We start from the raw sequence: 20718 nt of genomic DNA, 5'->3' as shown, positions 1-20718 counted from the left end.
TAAAAAGCCATCTTAAAGACATTCAAGTTAAAGGCACATTTGAAACGGAACATACTTTTTGTTGTTGTTACCTGCCGTGAAGTCGATTCTGACTCCTGGTTACCCCATGTCTACAGAACAGAATTGCTCCATAGGGTTTTCAAGGCTGTGACCTTTTGGAAGCAGACTGCCAGGCTGTCTTCTGAGGTGCCTCTGGGTGATTTCGAACTACCAGCCTTTCAGCTAGTAGTCAAGTGCTTAACCGTTTATGCCATTGCTGACCGTTTTGGTCAAAGATTCTATAGAAGAATCCTGATCAAAAGGGGGAAAATGCACAACAGGATTTCTAATTCCTATGAACTCCAGACTTCCTGGACCCATGAGGCTAGATAAACTCCTGATTAAACTATTACCCTGCGATAATCTTTAAACCTTAAACCAAAACTACCCCCCTGAAGTCTTCTTAAAATCAAACAATAGTTTAGCTTAGCTAGTAAAGAATGTCTGCCTTGAGCATTGTGGTCTTTTAAGATCTATCTATATGCGATCAAATTGACAACAACTCAAAAGGTGAGATAAGAGGTTTAGGGGGCAGTGAGCTTGTGCTAATGGGGGAGGAACAACTCAGAAAAGGAGGGTGAGCATGGTTGTGGAATTAGAAGAATGTAATGAATGTCACTGAACTGTACATGTGGAAACTGCTGAATTGGTGGATGTTCTGCTGTGTATATTCTCAGCAACAATAAAATATATTTAAAAAAAAAAAAAAAAGAGAAGTCTACTTCAGAAAATCAGATGATTAAGCTCTCCGAGGAAACCCTGGTGGCACGGTGGTTAAGTGCTACAGCTGCTAACCAAGAGGTCAGCAGTTCTAATCTGCCAGGCGCTGGAAACTCTACGGAGCAGTTCTGCTCTGTCCTATAGGGTCGCTATGAGTTGGAATCGATTCGAGGGCAGTGGGTTTGGTTTTGGTTTTAAGCTCTCTGATGCTGACACACTTCGTGGAGGAAAAAGCAGTAACAAAATATTTTTTGCCACATAATCTCTCGATTTAAGCTCATAGAACCAAACTTAGAAGAAGGGTCTAATATCTACTGTGTTACTTACATAAAAGATGAGAGGGGATAATTGATCACCTACAAGCACCCAGCACACAGGAACACAGGGTTCTGAAATTCGATTGGTTGCTTCTTTGTACGAGGACAAGCCTTAAGAAAACTGTATTAACCCTCAGTGACTAGATTTCTGGATATTTGCTATCAACCTACACTTTTTCTCCCAAATCCAACTGAAACAGGTACAAACAGCAAAGTAACATATTCAAAACTAAGTGGTGACAACATCCCACTTGTGATGTGTCTGGATTTAGGCCTCTGGGTCATAAATAATTTATTACACGGATAACTGAGTCTAAGCATTGCAAATGGTTGCCTGTCCGGTAGTGTTGACAGAGTTCCACAGAACAAAAACGGTATGCTTACTTTCAGAGACCAGGGAAACATGACAGCAAATTACATAGCAACTACAGGCACTGAGGAACCACCCCCCGCCGCCCCCCTCGGCAGAAATACTTCTGTGGTTCTACTATTACTACCAAGTTTTCTGCTTTTAAACATTCTGCCAGAAGATACTTAAGAAATGATTTTATTATTACACAGTGTTTTTCAGTAAAACAGAGCGGGCCTAATGTCAATTTCTTTACTTATATTTATAGAAAGTTACCAAAAAGTCGGCCAAAATCTAGCAAAAGAAGAGAAACTGATACCTCATGATGTCTGTGGAATCGGGCCAGGCCTCAGAAGCCCATGTTCTGACAGAAGCTTGGGCAAACACTCTGAGCAAACCTGGCTGTGAGGTCATGACGACGATATCACAAACCAGAATTCTGATGTTGGTTTGCCTCTAGCTACACCCTCACCACTTTAAGGGAAAGGCAGAGGGCTCTGACTCCCCAGATCTGGAGCTGATGATTAAAGGGTGTACCTTCTCCCCAGAAACTGCCCTCACACTTAAGATTAGCGGCCTCTTCCCCCACTGCCGACCGGCATAAGCAACACAGCAAGTTAAGCAGAGAAAATTACATCCACCTACGTGTTCAGCTCAATGCGGGTAACGTATGCAAACAGGTTTCAAGTTTACAAGTACTTATTTCGGTTTGGTTTCATACAGCTTTTCTTAGTATTCTCTCCTGGAAAATTAAGCTATATAAAAATTCTGAACATTGAGTAGGAAATAAATCATAAACTGAAAACTCACCTTGCCTTAATGACCCCGGGCATGCTATATGCTGTTAACATCACCCACATCCAATACTTAGTCCTCTACTCACCAAGAGAGAAGATTAAGATACGTAAGGAAAAAGTTCACTGTGAGAGTGTCAAAAGCGCAGGGCCTCATCGCAGCTCTGGAATAGTATATCTTTGCTAAACCAAAAAAAACCAAACCCAGTGCCATCGAGTTGATAAGAAAAGGCAAAATTGCCAGGTTGCTGGTGGTAGGAGCTTTCCCCACCTCTTACCCGTTTTGGAGTTTGAAAGCCGGAGAGAATAAAGAAGTGAAATTTTATTATTTCTAAGTGGTTAAAACTGATTCTTAAATTAGAAAGAAATCTAACAAAGGATTAATAATAGTAATCTCCAGATGATGAGGTTATAGGTAATTTTTATATCTTCTTTGTGTTTTCTTGAGCTTCTCAAAGTTTATTTAATGAGCAGGTATAATTTCACAAGCAGGAAAAAAAATTAATTACTTTTGAGCCACAGTAAGGTGGCTGTAGCTGAGAGAGTAAGGAAACATTCTTGGTTCCTTTCTACACAGGCACAAAAATCCAGCCCAGCATAGCCAGTACGAGAAGCGGAGATGCCGAGAGAGGCTAGCTGCTCACCAAACCCATTTGCTCCTCTTCCTGGAGTCACAGTTACCCCATGTCTCCCAGCTCCCTTGCAGCTTGGTGTGACCATGTGGCCGAGCGCTAGCCAATGGATGAGAGCAGCAGGTGGGGCGTGTGCCACTTCTAGGCCTGCTCCATACAAACCTCCATGTGTGATTCTCCCGACTCTCCGCCCTTCCGCTGGATTGACAAGCTGGGCTTGGCAACCTTGACAGCGTGTTGCAGATGACAGAGTCACACGTGGAATAAGCCTGCATCCCTGAATCACTTCTTGGGGGGGCTCCTCAGTCAGGAAATACCCACCCTGGACTTTGCCATAACTGAAAATAAACTTTTATAGGTTTAAGTCACTAAAATTGGTGGAAGATGGTGAGGTTATTTGTTACAGCAGCTAGCTTATCTTCCCTAATACCGTAAGCAAAGACAGAAAAACTTTGCTAAGAGCTTTGGAATCATCTGGGCTAAGTAAACTGCTCAAAAATTTGATTTTAGAAAAAGCCTGTGAGATAGAAATGCTTCATACAAAAAAAAAAAAGCATAATACTATGAATAATAAATGAAAGTATTATATTCTTTCAAAAGTAAAAGGTATTTTACTCACAAGGGCAAAAAATGTTTTAAAAAATGTAGGTTCCATTACAGCATAATAAAATTTATATAAGCCAGGATTGATCATGACTTGGTAATGGTTCAAGGTGAGTGATGGTACTTAAAAAAAAAAAAGGGGGCTCATTATACTCCTCTCTCTACTGGTACGTATGTTTGAAATTCCTGTAATAGACAAAAGTTTTATTACAGAAGTTATTTTAGTTAAATCCAGTCTTGCCCTTCTCCCTAACCCCTGAAGCTCTAAAAAAAAAAAAAAAAAAGCTTAAGCAATCTACAGAAACGAAAGGTTCCTCAAAGCAAGCAGTTCCCAAAAACAAGCACAATGCAAATTATGTTCCAAGGAAAAGGAATAGGGGCCTTCCTATGGCTTATCTGATTTCTTAAGACTTTGCTTATTCTTATTTTTAAAAAAATGATACTGTAGCTTAAGAAAATAAAAGCAGTGTGAAAAGAGGGCTATACTGGGAACTGAGACACCTGGATTCTGTCCCCTCTAGATAACCCTGAACAGCTTACTTAACCCTTGCCGGACCTCAGTATCCCCATTTATAATCTGAGGATGCTGATGAAATAAGATTAAACTGACTAAGTAAGTTTCTAGCTCCATCTTTCTGTGGCTCCATTAACCATTCTGGATTTCAAATACTCTATAAGCCAAAGGACAAGGATTCAAAAGCGAAAGCAAAGTGATTGAGGCTGTAACTCTGCCAAAGTAAGAGTTCCCTGCCATTAGTGAAGACAGAGCCCAAATCTGATAAGATCAGCTTCCAGCAAGTTCGGTGTCTGCTGGCAGTCTCCCGAGTGCCATTATATTGCCCTATGCAAACCACAGATCTACACCTCGCCTGGTCCCTTTCTAGTCCATTTCGCCCCATCAGCAAAATGAAAATACTTCTTTATTTACTAAAATCTGAAAATTCTGTTGGGAAGCAAAGGAGAGTTGAAGAATTTGCAGGGAATATAATCTGCCAGCAGAGAGTTTAACACTGAGCCCCTAGAAACCAGGCTGGGTATCTGGAAACCTAGGCTTCAACTCGGCCCTACCAGGTGACCTTGAGGAAATTCCACACCAGGCAGGTTAAGCGACTTACCTGCAGACAGCTGCACTCTGAGACTTCTGAGCTCCTTTCTAATTCTAAATGTTATGTATCTGTGAACTTAATAAGAGAATGGAAAGGGGAAGAAATTCTGAGAGGAATGGAAAGGCTGGTTTTAGAAAAAGCTGTTTTCGAAGATGATTTTCAAGTCAAGCTTGAGAGGAGAATTCACAGGCTGTGTTCTAATATCACACATCTGGGTTCGGATGGTTCATTCACAGCTCAGTCCTGTCCCCTGAAGTCACCGTTATGTAAGTGTCAGCTGTATGCTGTGTCACTAGCTCCTTACTCCCCACCCCCAAACCCAGGAGGCGCAGTGTAACCTGAGCGCCTGTCGGCAGCCGCTGAAAACACTTACACAACACTCCGGTAGCTTTCCAAACTGACTTCTGTTTCCACTAAAGGAAGGCGAGTTACTCGATTTTTCTTGTTGTTGTTGTTGTTCCTCTTTCAATTTCATTCACATTACTATTTCTGTCTACACAGAAAAGGCTGGAAAAGGCTGGTCTGAATAAAATGGAAGAACATTTGCATATTTTTTTCACTCCTGAGTAAAACAAGGCTGGTGAAGTAGTTCGTCTTCACAGCAGACTAAAAAAGTAAGTGGACAGGCCGGCTGGGGCCAATTTAAAAACATCTTGTACCCCAGCTGAAAGGAACCTGAGGTCCCTGGGTGGGAGCTGTCCCCTCTCATGCCTCACTCCCACTGTTTATACAACAAAGCCCCATCACTCTACAGCTACATCCAGCACGTTCCTGGGGACACAGGCAATGACTCTGCAGGAATAAAAGCAGCAGCTTCACCTCCTGGAAGGGGCTCTTCAGAGGAGCTTTCCTGCCCTCTCTCTCCCTTCCCGGGGCCACGCCTGCTACTGTGTGACCTTCCATTACAGAGTGATGAATCACACTCCTGCTGTCTTGTCTGCATATCTTGCTGTGACTAAGTTCCTCGTGGTCAGGGATGATATCTGACTTGTCTTTGCGTCCAAATGACCCAAATAAGTATTTGGTGTTGGACCCAGCAATTCCACTCCTAGGTATATATCCAAAAGACTTGAAAGCAGAGACTCAAAAAGAGACTTGTACACCAATGTTCACTCCAGCACTACTCATAATAGCCAAAAGGTGGAAACAACCTAAACGCCCAACAACAGATGAATGGATAAACAAAATGTGGGACATACACACAATGAATACTACTTAGTCAGCAGGAGAAATGATGTCTTGATACACGCTACAGTATGGATGGAATTTGAAGACATTATGCTGAGTGAAATAAGCCAATCACAAAAGGACAAATATTACATGACTTCACTTATTTAAAAAGGCAAATGCAGAAAGAACACAGTTTATCAGTGGTACCTGGGGCTGGAAGGGGTCAGGGGGAAGGGGTGAACAGCAATAGAAAAATCACATTGATTAAGGGTAGGGTTGCACAGCCATTGATTATAATCATGTCAATAAGTTCTATACCTGTAAATAGTTGAATTGGCAAAAGTTGTGTGACTGATATTCTTACAACTATGACAAAAAAAAAAAAAAGAGTAACTGCTGAGGCTGCTTATGTACAGCCAAACACCTTGGTTTGGAGGGATTTGGTTCCTTGGTTTGGAGGTTTAGGGTCCTGGTTTCATGGGACATCCCATCCCAGTTAAATGACCTAATAACATGTTTAGTGCTTCTGTTTTACCTCCTAGTTTGCTGCATAGTGCCTAGGGTCTTAAAAGCTTGCAAGTGGCCAGGCAAGGCACAACAACTGGTCTCTATTCACCTGGAACAACTGAGGAAGAAGTGAAGAACAGGAGGAGAATATGAAAATGTGTGGCTCATTGCCTCCACGAACAACTGCCTCCTCTGCCATGAGACCAGAAGGACGGATGGTGCCCGGCTACCATTACTGAACATTTTGATCAAAGATTCCACAGAAGACTATCCTGATCAAAAGGGAGAAAATGCAGAACAGAATTTCAAGTTCTCGTAGAGTCTGGACTTTCTGAAGCCGTGGAGGGTGGATGAACCCCTGAAACTACTGCCTTGAGAAAATCTTTAAACCTTAAATCAAAAATATCCCCTGAAGTCATCTTCAAACAGAACAACAGTTTAGCTTAACTAGTAAAAAAGTTCTGCCTTGAGCATTATGCTCTTTAAGAACTATCTATATAGGATCAAACTGACAACAGCAACTCAAAAAATCAGATAGGAAACTTAGGGAGCGGTAAGTTTATGTTGATGGGGGAAGAACAACTCAGGAAAGGAGGGTAAAAATGGTTGTGGAATCAGAAGAATAATCAAGGTCACTGAACTGGACATGTATAAACTGTTGAACTGGTGTGTTTTGCTGTGTATACTCTCAACAACAAAATAAATAAAATTTAGAGGGAAAAAAAGGATTTGGTACACAGTAAGAGTGCAAAAAAGTTTGCGGAAGTGACTCAACATCAAAACAGGAACCCATAAAATGATGCAATACTGTGATTTTCAACTAAATCATTACGGAACTGTATCTCAGTCTCTAAGCACTTGGTGAAGAGGACAGTATTAGAGGGTTTCCCGCCCTCACAGGTCTCTTAAAAAATTAGGCCACATAGCCTTGAGGAAGAGCACAGCCCTGCCAAGGCCTGAATTCAAACTTCTTGCCTCCAGAACTGTGAGAAAATTAATTTCTGTTCTTTAAGGCCACACCCTTTGTGGTATTTTGTGATGGAAGCCCTAGTAAACTAAGACAAGCGTGCCATTTAGAAAAAACAGAGCAAATACCAGAAGAAACAGATATAAAAATAGCAAGTGATAGTCCTCTAAAAAAAACAAACCCCACTGCCGTCAAGTCCATTCTGAGTCACAGTGACCCTACAGGACAGAGTAGAACTGCCCCATAGAGTTTCCAAGGTGTAGCTGGTGAATTTAAACTGCTGACCTTTTGGTTAGCAGCCGTAGCACTTAACCACTATGCCACCACGGTTTCCGGTTGTCCTCTAAAGAGTGGGAGTTGAGGGCAAATAGGGGTAAGGTGAGGACTATGTTTTTAAATTGTAAATTTTATGGAACCATTTGATTTTTAAAAACTATTTACGTTAATAAAAAAAGAATTTGGCCAATGAGATTATGGGCAAACTGTTCAACTGCTACCTCCAGTGAGTGATAATAACAAGAGCTTAAGTGTCAAATTAGAGAATTAGATTTGTAGAGGCCTTATACTTTCGAGAACAGCACTGCTCAACAGAAATATAACATGAGACAAACGTAATTTTGAATTTTCCAATTATCATATTATAAAAATCTAAAAGAAACAGGTGGATTTAATTTCAGTAATATATTTTATTTAACCCAATATATCCAAAATACTATTTCAAAATGTAATCAATGTAAAAATTATTATGCTATTTCACCTTTTTTTAATACTAGATTTTTGAAATCCATTGTGTATTTTATATTTATAGCATATCTCAATTTGGACTAACTACATTTCAAGTGCTCGACAGCCACATGTGGCTAGTGGCTACGGTACTGGACAGTGCCTGTCTAGACATTACCTTTAAGACTGAATATAAAGTAGCTCTCCTCTTGGCACTGATAATAAAGCTGCCAGTCAGATATCCCAAATGCTGCTGGGTATGCAACACTCATTTTTTCTACTCTATTAGAACACGTGTGAGTGAAAGACAGAGAAATCTAAACTCTTGAATATAAAACTTACTAATTCCTCTTAGAATAATAAAAGGAAAAAGAAGGAATCTTAAAATACCTATTTAACAGGAGTGCATAAATGCATAAAGAAGCCCTGCTTGTGGCACAAGGCACTGCCCCCTCAAACTGACAGTTCGACAGTGAGAGTTTGGAAACACACCTACACAGAGCTCAAAGCACGGGTGAGAGATTGAATTACAGATGAAATATTTAGAAAGTGCATTTCAAGACACAACAAAGGAGCCAGAAGAGTTAGCGGCTGACAGACATACGGCCAGAACGGCAGGAGGCAGCATTTCAAGTACAAAAGGGGAGCAGAGCACCAGTCTAGCGAAGCAGCATCACGGTCAGCTGCTGCCTTCTGTTCTCAGGACACGGACGCAGGGTCACAGGATGCTGCTTTCTGATCTCAGGATAGGGACGCAGGGTCACGGGATGGAGCGGGAAGAGCAGGTGGAAAAGATAGGCTCGGGGGCCCGGAAGGAAAACTGCAGGAGGAAAAGGTCAAGGATGTAACTGTGACTGCAGCATTGCTTACTCATTTCTCCCTTATCTGATACTGTGGTCCCTGAACTCTAGTAAAAGGACTCTTGGTGGAATAGAGGTTAAAGTGCTTGGCTTCTAACCAAAAGGTGGGCAGTTCAAACCCACCAGCTGCTCCGTGGGAGAAAGATGAGGCAGTCTGCTTCCGTAAGGATTTACAGCCTTGGAAACCTTATGGGGCAGTTCTACTCTGCCCTACAGGGTCACGATGAGTTGGACTGGAAGGCTCACAACAACAACAAACTCTAAATTGCCTTTGACTTAGAAACAGTCTGTTGTTGGTCCCTAAACTAGTAAACTGCCTTTGATTTAGATACAGTCTATTGTTGTGAACTGCCATCTAGTATAGTTTTTCATTTTTTACTTACCTGCATTTTTGTTTCCTAAGTCTAGTAAATTATCTCTGATTTAGGACAGCCCGCTGCTGTCTAGTAGTGATAATTTAAAATGTAAGACCCAGGTAAGAAAAAGCAGAACCGCTTCATTGTCCCACATTGCACTCCTTGGAAACTCTATGGCGCAGTTCTACTCTGTCCTATTGGGTCGCTGTGAGTTGGAATCAACTGGATGGCAGTGGGTTTGGTTTTGTTTTTTTCTGGTCAAAAATAAGCATATGCAGGGAAGTGGAAGATAACAGTTTCCCCATCAAAGTGGAAAGGGACAGAATCAGAATCTCCTTTCAGAGAGCTAGCTCTGCCCTCCCAAGGGGCACGTATGCCTGAAAGGATGCAGCATTGCTTCTCTAATCTATCCAACAGCCAAGGCATCTGGAAATAGTGGTCTCCTTAATGGAATACCATAAAGTAATGAGATACAGTACAAGGTCTAAAATTTCTAACTATACAGAAGCAGGGGCCTGAGACTTAAAACAAACAAACTAAAAACACTTATAAAAATCAAAAGCCAAGCCTACTGCCCGTCGAGTCGATTCCGACTGGTAGCAACCCTACAGGACAGAGTAGAACTGTCACATAGAGTTTCCAAGAAGCGCCTGGTGGATTTGAACTGCCGACTTCTTGGTTAGCAGCCACAGTACTTAACCACCATGGCACCAGGGTTTCCAAACACTTATATAAAGTGAAAAATGAAATTAAGAAAACCACTACTTAATGTTTCAAATAAAGTGGAAAAAGCAGCATTTTAGTCTAGGTTGAAGGTCACCAGCATTCTGCAAAGACCACTGGGCTGAAGAAACAGGACCTTAAAAGGATTGAAAGTTGTCTTATACCTCTCTCTCAGCTCATTCAAGTTATTTTTGTACTGCTTTTGACAAACTTGCAGTTAATCCACAAGCTGAAGATGAAGACTGGGCTGGTAACAATTTTTATTTGTGTACTGCTAAGTTTATACATTTCAATAATTACTATAGAGTACATTGCAAAATAATAAATTAAAGGGAAAAGAAGACATGGAAGATGCAGGTGGAATTAAAAAGTAAAAATTACCAACTTAACTACAGTGCCGCTTGTCAACACTTCCATTTAGCTCCATATCTCTAACAAGTGTATTAGAATAAATTACCTTCTTTTTACAGGACTTACTTATACTAACTCTACAGAGTTACGTGCCAGGATAAGAGCACTCATACCAAAAGTCCACTGCCGTCGAGTCGATTCCGATTCATAGCAACCCTGTATGTCCGAGTAGAACTGCCCCATAGCACTCATAGCTATCCTTCAATACATGGTCCTCACTGTCTCCACTCGCAAAAAGGGAAAGCTCCTTGTTCGTTTCCAACTGGTGTCTCTTTCATATGTAGATTACTTAAATGCTTCCCATTAAAACCAAACGCTTTGTCATCCAGGTGATCCCAACTATAGTGACCCTACAGGGCAGGGCAGAACTGCCCCACAGAGTTTCCAAGAGTATAATATTTACAGGGTCGTCGCTATGAATCAGGATTGACTCCACAGCAATGGGTAGGTTCATTTGCTTTTTAATCTTTGCAGAAGCAGGCAGCTACATCTTTCCCCCGTAGAAAGGACAGTTGGTTTGAACTGCTGACTTTTTGGTTAGCAGCCAAGTGCTTAACCACTGCACCAGCAGGGCTCCTTCTTAAATGTTTATTGAATATTAAAGTCATGCAACCTATCCCTTTTATCATTCCGTCATTAGGAGTATTCATAAGCATCAATAATCCTTCAAAGACTTTCAGCCCCTGAATAACCCCACCAAGTGTTCTAACGCATCTCTACAGATTCTGTCGCTGTCATCACCCCGATTTCATAAGTATCCTAGTGTCTCAGTTATCTAGTACTATTATAACAGAATACCACAAGTGGGTGGCTTTAACAAACTAATTTTCTCACAGTTTAGGAGGCTAGAAGTTCAAATTCATGGCTCTGACTCTAGGGGAAGGATTTCTCTCTCTGTCAGCTCTGGGCGGGGGGTTGGGTCCCTGTTCCTTGGCTCCTTGGTGATCTTCATGTGGCGTGGCATCTATCTTCCCCCAGCTCTGCTTAATTTCTTGCTTACTCTCTTTCATATCTCAAAAGAGACTGATTTAAGATACACCCTAAACTGGTACTGTCTCATAAACATAACAAAGAAAACCCATTCCCAAATGGAATAATAACCACAGGTATAAGGGTTTGAGTTTACAATACTATTTTTGGGTGGCACAATTCAATCCATAATACCTAGTCCAAAAAGTTTTTCAAGAATCCAGGAGTCATGATTCTAGGTCTTTTTTAAGCTCGTGGTGCCTTACTGGATCAGAGGACCACTAGATCTATTTTCACTGATATTTATCTACATATATATTTATGTATGTTTCATACACACTGCAGTGTGACTTTTTTAAATAGGCCTGACACAAACAGCTTTAAAATCAACGCAAGATTAAAAAAAAAAAAGGAAACTGCCTACATCTTGCAAGGAGAAAGTACAAAAGATGAAACATAAGTAAATAACGTAGTTGCTATTTGCTCAAAAGATCAATGTGAAAAGCCCATTTAGACACCAAAGGACTGACACCAGCCAGGAAGGGCCAGAAAATTAACCGGCTCCTTAATTGAAACAATGCTACAAGGGAATTTTACCTCTGATTTCTAACTGGTAGAACACTTACAGGGCAATTTATCAAAATCAGTCTATCAAAGTTAAGTGTTGGTTTGAGAATATCATACAATAACCCGCAGAAAGCAAATAGAAAGTTTTACAATACCTTTCCATCAAAGTGAGAAGTAGAGCTCTAGGTGATAAAACACTCAGTCTAGAGTGTTTACTGAATGAAGTCAGGATAGAACATTAATAGATAGTCATAACCCTTTGAAAAAGTATTTTGTGCTTGCAAATTACATGTTTTTTAAACGTTAAGTGTGCATGACATAGTACAGGATACAAGCTGTACCCAGAGTTAAAAAAAAAAAAAAAGAGGCGGAGGTGGCTAAAAAACAAGGCAAAGAGACCTGGGGCATCTGACAATTTTTTTTTAAAGATGGAACTCCGGGCCATGATGCAACTGGCTGCAATAATGAATGTCTCTGTACAGATCAGTTTGAGTGAAGATTTATTTTACGTTCCAACAACTTAGGTAAGCAGAAAATAAACAGCCTTCCAGAGTTCCTACATCTGCAAAACAATTTTAAAAGCAAACGGGAACACGGAAGCTGAATAATTTAGAGTTATTTCACTCACTTACGCAAAGCTTCTACAAAATTCCTGTGACTCTGATGTATGCCACTCTTAGAGAAGGCCTTAAAAGGGGCTGAAAATACGAGGCCTGGTTAATATCTCCCAGAAGAACTTACTTATTAGGTCCACAGCAACCAATTATACTAATGTGTAAAAAGGAGCAAATGTGCTTAAATATAGCATCATAAAATTTTAGAATCAGAAGCAACCTGAGCAATCTAGTTCAACTTCCTCATTTTACCAGAGGAAACAGATTCTAAAAAGTGAAATCACTGCTCAAGGTCACAGCTACTTAACCATCTAGGGCTTAAACCCCAATCTCCAGATTAAGGACTGCTAACCCGAAAGCATACTGATGTATAAAAGTTTCTGACCTGTTGTGTACAGCACTGAGATGAATAGGCCAGTTAAAACTGGCTTCCCTTTCCATCTTCACAAAGGAAGAAAACTAGGCATATTGTTGCTTGCCCTTTAGTGAAACAGTCAGACACTGGCCATGCTAAAAGCAAACAGCACATCAGCTGTCTGTTCGGAACAAGAAAAGGGCACTAAGACAACTCACAGAGGGATTATGACTCCCTTATTGCTTTTTCCTTTTTTTCTCTTTATAGAAGCTTTCTCATCTTTGCTTGGCAAATGAACAAATTTAATAGTTGCCATAGCTCTTTATATACAATGGAAAAAATAACCAGGCTTCTATTTTCACAAAACTGCAGGGCCCCTGGCTATTTCAAAGAGAAGACACTACTCCACTAAATGTACCCACAAGTCCGTAGCTTTTTTTTTTTTTTTTTGTACAACCACCCTAGAGGCTGTGAGTGCAAAGTAGGAATTAGCTTCATTTGGATCTTAAAACCCAACTGCAATGTTGGCCATTTTTACCTGTTTAGGTAGCTTCTACACAGATACACAGGGAGTTCTACCAGACCTTAGATAGACACATTCCACCCTTAATTAAACTGTGAGAAATAAAAAATGACAAACATACAGAAGAGCCTGAAATTGGGCAAAGCACAAGCTCTGACATGAGAAGCAAGAGTTGCTTTTCTACGCGAATATTTAACCCCTCATAACACGAGCCCTTCAGTGACAACTGTTCATTAAATACGCTCAAATTAACTTTCTAAAACATGGCAAGAAAAGAGGTCTTCGTGTCCCACACTAGTAAAAGCGGGTTTTTTCCTCCATTCTGACTTAAATCAAAGGTAGAGGTTGAGGAGCTGAAATCTGACTTCCTTTGGCAGTGGGAGAGAAACCCTGGGAATGAAAAGAAGGAAGAGATCTATCATTTAAAATGCTTTACATACGTTAATTCATTTAAACTTTACAATCACCATATGAAGGAGATACTGCCCCCAATTTACAGATGAGAAAACTGAGTGCCAAAAGGCTAAACAATCTGCTCAAAGTCTTCTATAAAGTGACAGAATTGTGATTTGCTATTAGGTGAAGGACTGAAATCTTGCTCTCTCCCTGCCTTAGGTTAACAGCTACAGGTTCCCCAACAGCAGGGTGCGTGCCTGTTTTACCCATCTTTGTACCCCCAACATCTAGGTTAGTGCCTCCCTACAGTAAGTGCTCAATAAATGTCCGATGTATAAATGGAGTTAAAAGGTTAATTGGCACATTTTTCCAAAGAAGCTATACAGATGACCACTAATCACATGAAAAGATGCTCAACATCATTAGCCAGCAGGGAAACACAAATCACAGCCACCATGAACTACCACCTCAGGCCCACCAGGATGGCTATTATAAAAAATACAGATAATAATAAGTGTTGACAAGGATGCAGAGAAATTGGAACTCTCATCATTCCTAGTAGGACTGGAAAATTGTACAGCCACTTTGGAAAACAGTTTTACAGTTAGTTCCTCTAGGTTAAGCATAGAGTTATCATACGATCCATCAACTTCACTCCTTGGTATATATCCAAGGGAACTGAAAACATATGACCACACAAAAACTTGTACATGAAAGCTTGTAGTAGCATTACTCATAATAGCCAGAAGTGGAGCCAGCCCAAATGTCTATCAACTGATTAATGAATAAATAAAATGTGGTATACTCATACCATATCATTCAGCCATAAAAAGGAATGAAGTACTGATATACGCTATGACATGAATGAACCTTGAAAATACTATGTTAAATGAAAGAAGCCAGATACAAAAGGCCAATATATTACATGAGAAATGTCCAGAAGAGGCAAATCCACAGACGTATAAAGTAGATTAGTGGTTGCCTAGGGCTCAGGGGCTGGGGGAGGAAACGAGGAATGACTGGTAATGGGTATGGCATTTCTTTTGGGGGTGACAAAAATGTTCTAAAATTGATTACGGTTACACAACTATGTGAATATACTAAAAACCTCTGAAGTGTACACTTTAAGTGGGTAAGCTGTACGGTATGTGAAATATATTTTGACATATTTTATTAAACAAAAGATCCTTGGTACATCCAGCAGCACTCATGCTTACCACCTATAACCCAATATTTTGACCAAGCATCAGAAAAAGACTTGCAGAAAACTCAAAGATGATGAGATGCTACAAAAAAAGATGGACTTCTGATCAGGGCATGCAAGCTTCTCCTTGAGAAAACCCCAAACATCTTTTCCCAGTTTTATCTCCCATCACCTGCCATCAAACCGTGGAAGAGTCAGCTCTCTGCGATTACCTCAGCATGCTACTTCTATGCCCCATTTGCTCACTCTAGCCTAGAATGTCTCACCTTACCTATCCCTGCCTAGAATCCCTACATCTCCATCAAAGCCAAAGACAAGTGTTAGTTCCTACATACCCAAGTAAAATGAAACGGTCATCTTCGTGGCCCCATCACCTCAGCTTTAGCCCATATCTATCTAGGGTAGGTTGTCTCACTTTGAGAGGCAGAGAGGTTCTTGTACCCAGCACAAGGCCTTCACAGACCCAACAAACCCTGGATAAACTGGCATTTCTGGGGGGTTTTCAGGACACTTTTGTTGGTCACACTCATCTGAAAAGCCCTACTGTAAATTTATCCATACAATACCAAAAGCCACTGAACTGTGTACTTTAAATGGATGAATTGTAGGGTATATGAATTATATCCCAATGTTGTTGTTGGGTGCCATCAAGTTGATTCTGACTCACAGTACAGCTCTCCCATAGGGTTTCCTGGGCTGTAATCTTTACAGGAGCAGATCGCCAGGTCTTTTCTCCCACAGAGTTGCTGGGTGAGTCCAAACTGCCGACTATTAGACTAGTAGCTGAGTGCCTGATTACCACACCATCCACCAAATCAAAACCCGTTGCTTTTGCAGCGAGTCGACTCCAACTCATAGCGACCCTATAGGAAAGAGCAGAACTGCCCCAAAGGGTTTCCAAGGAATGCCTGGTAGATTTGAACTGCCAACCTTTTGGTCAGCAGCCAAGCTCTTAACCACTGTGCCACCGAAACCAAAACGCGCTGTAGTCGAGTTGACTCTGACAGAGTAGAACCGCGCCACAGAGTTTCCAAGGAGCACCAGTGGATTTGAACTGCCAACCTTTTGCTTAGCAGATGTAGCTCTTAACCACTACACCACCAGGGATTCCAACCAGGGCTCCTTATAGCTCAATGAAGCTGTTAAAAACAGGGCAAGGAATAGAAGGCAGGAGGGGACAGGAAAGCTGGTAATAGAGAACCCAGGGTTGAGAAGGGGAGAGTGTTGATACGTCATGGGGTTGGTAACCAATGTTATAAAACAATATGGTTACTAAGTGTTTAATGAGAAGCTAGTTTGTTCTCTAAACCTTCACCTACAGTAGAAAAAAAAAAAAGATTACAGCCTAGGAAACTCTAGGGGGCAGTTCTAAAGGAAAATTTAAAAAGATGTTAAAAACAAAATAAAAAAACAACTAGCCATGCAGGAAATAAACACAGGTGACTCAAAGGCAACCAGTGATACAGGACTGGCCTCTCCTCAGTCTTCGTCTTCCTCAGCCTCCCTGGTACTGGAAAGCCTTTAGGACTCCCTGCACATTATTGCCACCTGACAGTGCTATCTAGAGGCCCACAGTTCATCAAGGCCCACCTTTCACCCGCCTTTCATCCATACAACAGCTCCATGGGGTAGGCAGGGCAGGTGCTACCCCATTTTACAGAGCAAGAAGCAGACTGGGGGGGGGTAAAACGTGTGCCCAAGGCCACAGGACTAGCAGAGGTGGAGCTACGACAAATCCAGCTCCTCAAACTTCTTATCTGTCTCACGACAGACTGATGGTTTACTGACAATACTTCTGCTGAAAACGCTCCAGTGAAAAGTAATTTTTAATTACTTAAAAAATTTTAATTAAAAATTCAGACACGACTATAAAAAAAGCATTAAAAAAAGGACTGGAAGGGCACATCTAAAATATTAAAATTATTTTCAGGGAGCAGTAGAAGTATGGGTAATTAGCTTTTTTCTGTGTTTTTGTACATGTGTGTTTTATATAAGGAGCCTGGGTAGCACAAGTGGTTTGCGATGTCTGCTAACTTAAAGGATGGCGGTTCAAACCTACCCAGCGGCTCAGCGGACGAAAGCCCTGAAGAGCTGTTTCTATAGAGATTACAGCCCAGAAAGTCCTATGGACAGTTCTACTCTGTAACACATAGGGTCACCATGAATCAGATTCAACTCAGTGGCAATGGGTGGCTGTTTTATAACTACGCATTAAGCACACATAGTATAAGAACAAAACTAATACATGTTATTAAAATGTAACGGCCAGAATTCTCCTTAGAAGCAAGGGTTGCGAGACTACGTCTCACATACTTTGGACATGTTATCAGGAGGAACCAGTCCGTGGAGAAGGACATCATGCTTGGTAAAGTGGAGGGTCAGCGAAAAAGAGGAAGACCCTCAATGAGATGGATTAACACCGTGGCTACAACAATGGGCTCGAGCTTAACAACGATTGTGAAGATGGGGCAGGACCGGGCAGTGTTTCGTTCTGTTGTACACAGGGTCGCCATGAGTTGGAACTGACTCGACAACACCTAACAACAACAAAGTATGTAGCAACACTGTAGGACAAAGTAGAACTGCCCCACAGGGTTTCTAAGGAGCAGCAGGTGGATTTGAACTGCTGACCTTTTGGTTAGTGGCTGAGCTCTTAAGCACTGTGCCGCTCGGGCTTCCCATCTAGGGGAGGTTATTGAAATTTGGGGACGTCTCACTGGAAAAGGTAGGAAACTGCTAATTTGTAGCTGCACACTGAGATCCCCAAGCCAAGCTGAAAGTCTGTCTGGGTGTCTTCCCTAAAAAGGCTGAAGCAATCTTGAGTATAAAAGGCTAACATATATTTGATAGGACATTGGCAGTCCTCATATGAAGCATAAGATCACTCTTGGTTAATCAGATTATTAAATTTGCCAGCCTCCTTTCTCTCTCACCCCTCCCAACACAGAGGAACTCTGCCCCTGCCTACTTTAACTGAGATTATTTAATTTCAAACCCTGCAGTATAAAGAGGTTGACATTATATCTATGTTCCACTCTAGGGGCACATTTGTCCTGATCTGGAATCTATACTCTGGGAGTGGATCCCAGCATTTATTCAGAAAAAGCCCACTCCTGAGGTGGTTCCCTCACGGGCTTCTTCATGTGTCTTTATCTCTGAGCTCAGGTCAACAGACTTTGCTAATGACCTCAATGGAGGTTCCAAATGGGTTTCCATTGGCGAAAGTGGGGCTCGTTATTTAGCATATTGAATATAACAGATGGGTTCTCACTGATGGAGCTAATGGTATCCATGATGTGTGGTTTGGCTGAAATATTTCTGAGAAGCTTCCCACCCTGTTTGAAAAAGATATGAGAATCTGGCAGATATTTTCTTCTTCTCTTTCAGGGTTGATGCTTGAGCCCTAAGCAGTCTTGTGTCTGGTCAACAGTTTGGAGGATTCTGGTGCCTTCTGTAAGCAAAGCTCTTTGCTGCCTCTAGAATACTGTCAGGTGTCCCTGCGGGTGAGGGTGCCAAGCAAGGTGTCATGGATTGAATCGTGTCCCCAAAAAATATCTGTCAACTTGGCTAGGTCAAGATTCCCTTGTATGACTGTATAACTGTCTACCATTTTACCATCTGATATGATTTCCCTATGTGTTGTAAATCCTATCACTGTGATGTAATAAAATGGATTAAAAAAAAATTTTTTTTAGCAAAAAAAAAAAAAAAAGGGCCATTGTAAACCTGGTACATAAAGAGAAAAAAGAAACACAAGAACATCAAAAAATAATTTCATTGGAAAACATTCTCTAAAATCTAAACTTGACTCTACTACTAGATTCGTAATGTAATAAACTAAGTAAGCCATATATACTTACAACAGAAATTGGTAATATAGTTTCATGTGATAAAGACACACACCTTTTTTCTAGTCATCCACATAAGAAAGAAACAGTGATAAAAGCTTTTTCACTTAAGCTGTAAAAAAAATTACCCTGCCTGTAAAGTACATTTATTCTACAGTCTAAATAGGAAATGTCTAAACTGGCCCCTTCCTACTGTAAGGAGTGAGAACATAACATCTCCAATAAGAAGGCATTTTATGGGATAAATCAGGAAAAAAAGAGAGGCCAGAAGATCAGAAGTTTCAATTAAAAGACTTTCAGGAAAACATCCCAAATAATCTCTTACGTTGCCTGAAAAAAAAGGAGAAAAACATGCCAAATGTCACTACTTAATTGTAAGAAGGGATATGTAGAATCGGGGGAAAAAATCTCATTAAAGTTGCCTTCCCTTTATACATTGAACTCAAGTTTTGGAAGATCCGCACGTCCTGACCATCTGGATCCTCAAGCCCTTAACTTCGGAGAAGGAATAGTAAACCAAGGGCTTGGCAATCTTAAGTGTGAAAAATGGGCAGAGTTACACTGGGATGGGAGCCAAGGCATATTTAGACATAAGTAAGCAGAGGAGAATACAAATATCAAACTACTTAATTCAAGTCGGAAGTATATTAGATCTTACTTATCCTTATATAAAGCCTTATGCCAGCAAAATGTCCGTCTGTAGTCTCATTAGGATTCCTGAGAAGAGGTAAATGAGAGCACATTTCCCCAGGGAGAGCGATACTCAGAGGCTTCCCAACAGGGATTCTGTAATAGGACTACTTCCTCTTCGCATTCCAAGGTCAGGAAAGATTTTTCAAAGAATTAAGATTTCGTTGCTGGACCACAGTAAGATCAACAATTAGGAAAAACAGACCCACCCACTGAGTCAGGGCTAGTGGAATCTATCCTTCTGGAAGTGCCAGATGGAGATTTCGAAAAAAAAAAAAAAGTCCTTATGAATCGTGGCCAAGATTCCTTGGTACTTGGTGCCAGGGCCAGGATATTATATGAACCCAGATGTCCTAGCCAAATTCAAGGTTGGCTAATTACAGCCTGCCAATGTACGCCTCTCCCATCCTCCCCCCGACCCCACAAAAAAAAGCCTGCCTTTGTTACGCTGACTGAAATCTGAAGAGGTCGTTCTTCCCTGAAATTGTTGTCACAATTTCATGACCATCATCAGTCATAACTTCTGCACTGAGTTTCCCCTAAAAGCACGCATAACTCAAACAGCACGCGAAGTGAGCTCCACCCAGATGGGAAACATACACTGTGTATATTAACAATATGTAAGACTCTATAATAGTTTAGAGCCTCCCTAAATGGCTATGTAAAAAATTCATATCCAGGGTAGTACAGACACTGCATGTCATTTAACACTGAGAGGACTTACCTAAAGGTTGTATCAAACAGATTTTGAACCAGGAAACTTTTAACTAAAAAGGACCCAGGGTTTTGCTGTCAGGAGGACAATTCCAGGATAACGCTATACATGCAGATGTCAGTTACAAGGACTCCCAGGGTTGAGCAAAAATGCTGAACAGATGCATACAAACAGGAAAGCATACATTCAACGGAAAGTCTGCACATCAAGTACTGTGGCTGACGTTTCTGTTGGACACTTATTTAGGTGCCACCGTTAGCTTATTCTGTGTAACATGTAAAGGAACGCAAGCCAGCATTCAACATGTAGCTCTGCATTCACTAACTGTTGGCCTTTCGGGCAAGTTACTGAAATTCTTTGAGCTTCAATGCCCCCATCATTAGCAGTAATCATTTTGCAGTAATATCCGCAAAAGCCAGAACCTATGTAAGGCGGAACCCTGTCAGACAAGGAAAACCCAAATTTTTATTTTCCACTGAAACTAGCCATAGAAAAGTGGTAAGTGCACACCCATGTTCACTGCAGCACTGTTCACAATAGCAGAAAGATGGAAACACCCT

General features: G+C 41.1%; 1 protein-coding gene across 6 annotated transcripts in view; it reads right to left on the bottom strand.

The window, feature by feature from the left end:
• CLIP1 (CAP-Gly domain containing linker protein 1) overlaps positions 1–20718 on the bottom strand; it is a 126033-nt gene that overhangs the window by 98830 nt on the left and 6485 nt on the right. The window contains exon 1 of one of the 6 annotated variants that reach the window (XM_064272143.1): positions 4934–11940. The exons of 1 other annotated variant lie outside the window; for it this stretch is intronic. The gene's annotated coding sequence lies outside the window, so the exon portion shown is untranslated. 4 more of the 6 variants (XM_064272142.1, XM_023539245.2, XM_064272141.1 and 1 more) reach the window with 4 other exon arrangements.

This window comes from Loxodonta africana, chromosome 19 (genome assembly GCF_030014295.1).
Source record: "Loxodonta africana isolate mLoxAfr1 chromosome 19, mLoxAfr1.hap2, whole genome shotgun sequence".
NCBI classification, from domain to species: Eukaryota; Metazoa; Chordata; class Mammalia; order Proboscidea; family Elephantidae; genus Loxodonta; species Loxodonta africana.
Note: the sequence above shows the minus strand (reverse complement) of the source record. Positions and strands in the feature narration are given on the sequence as shown.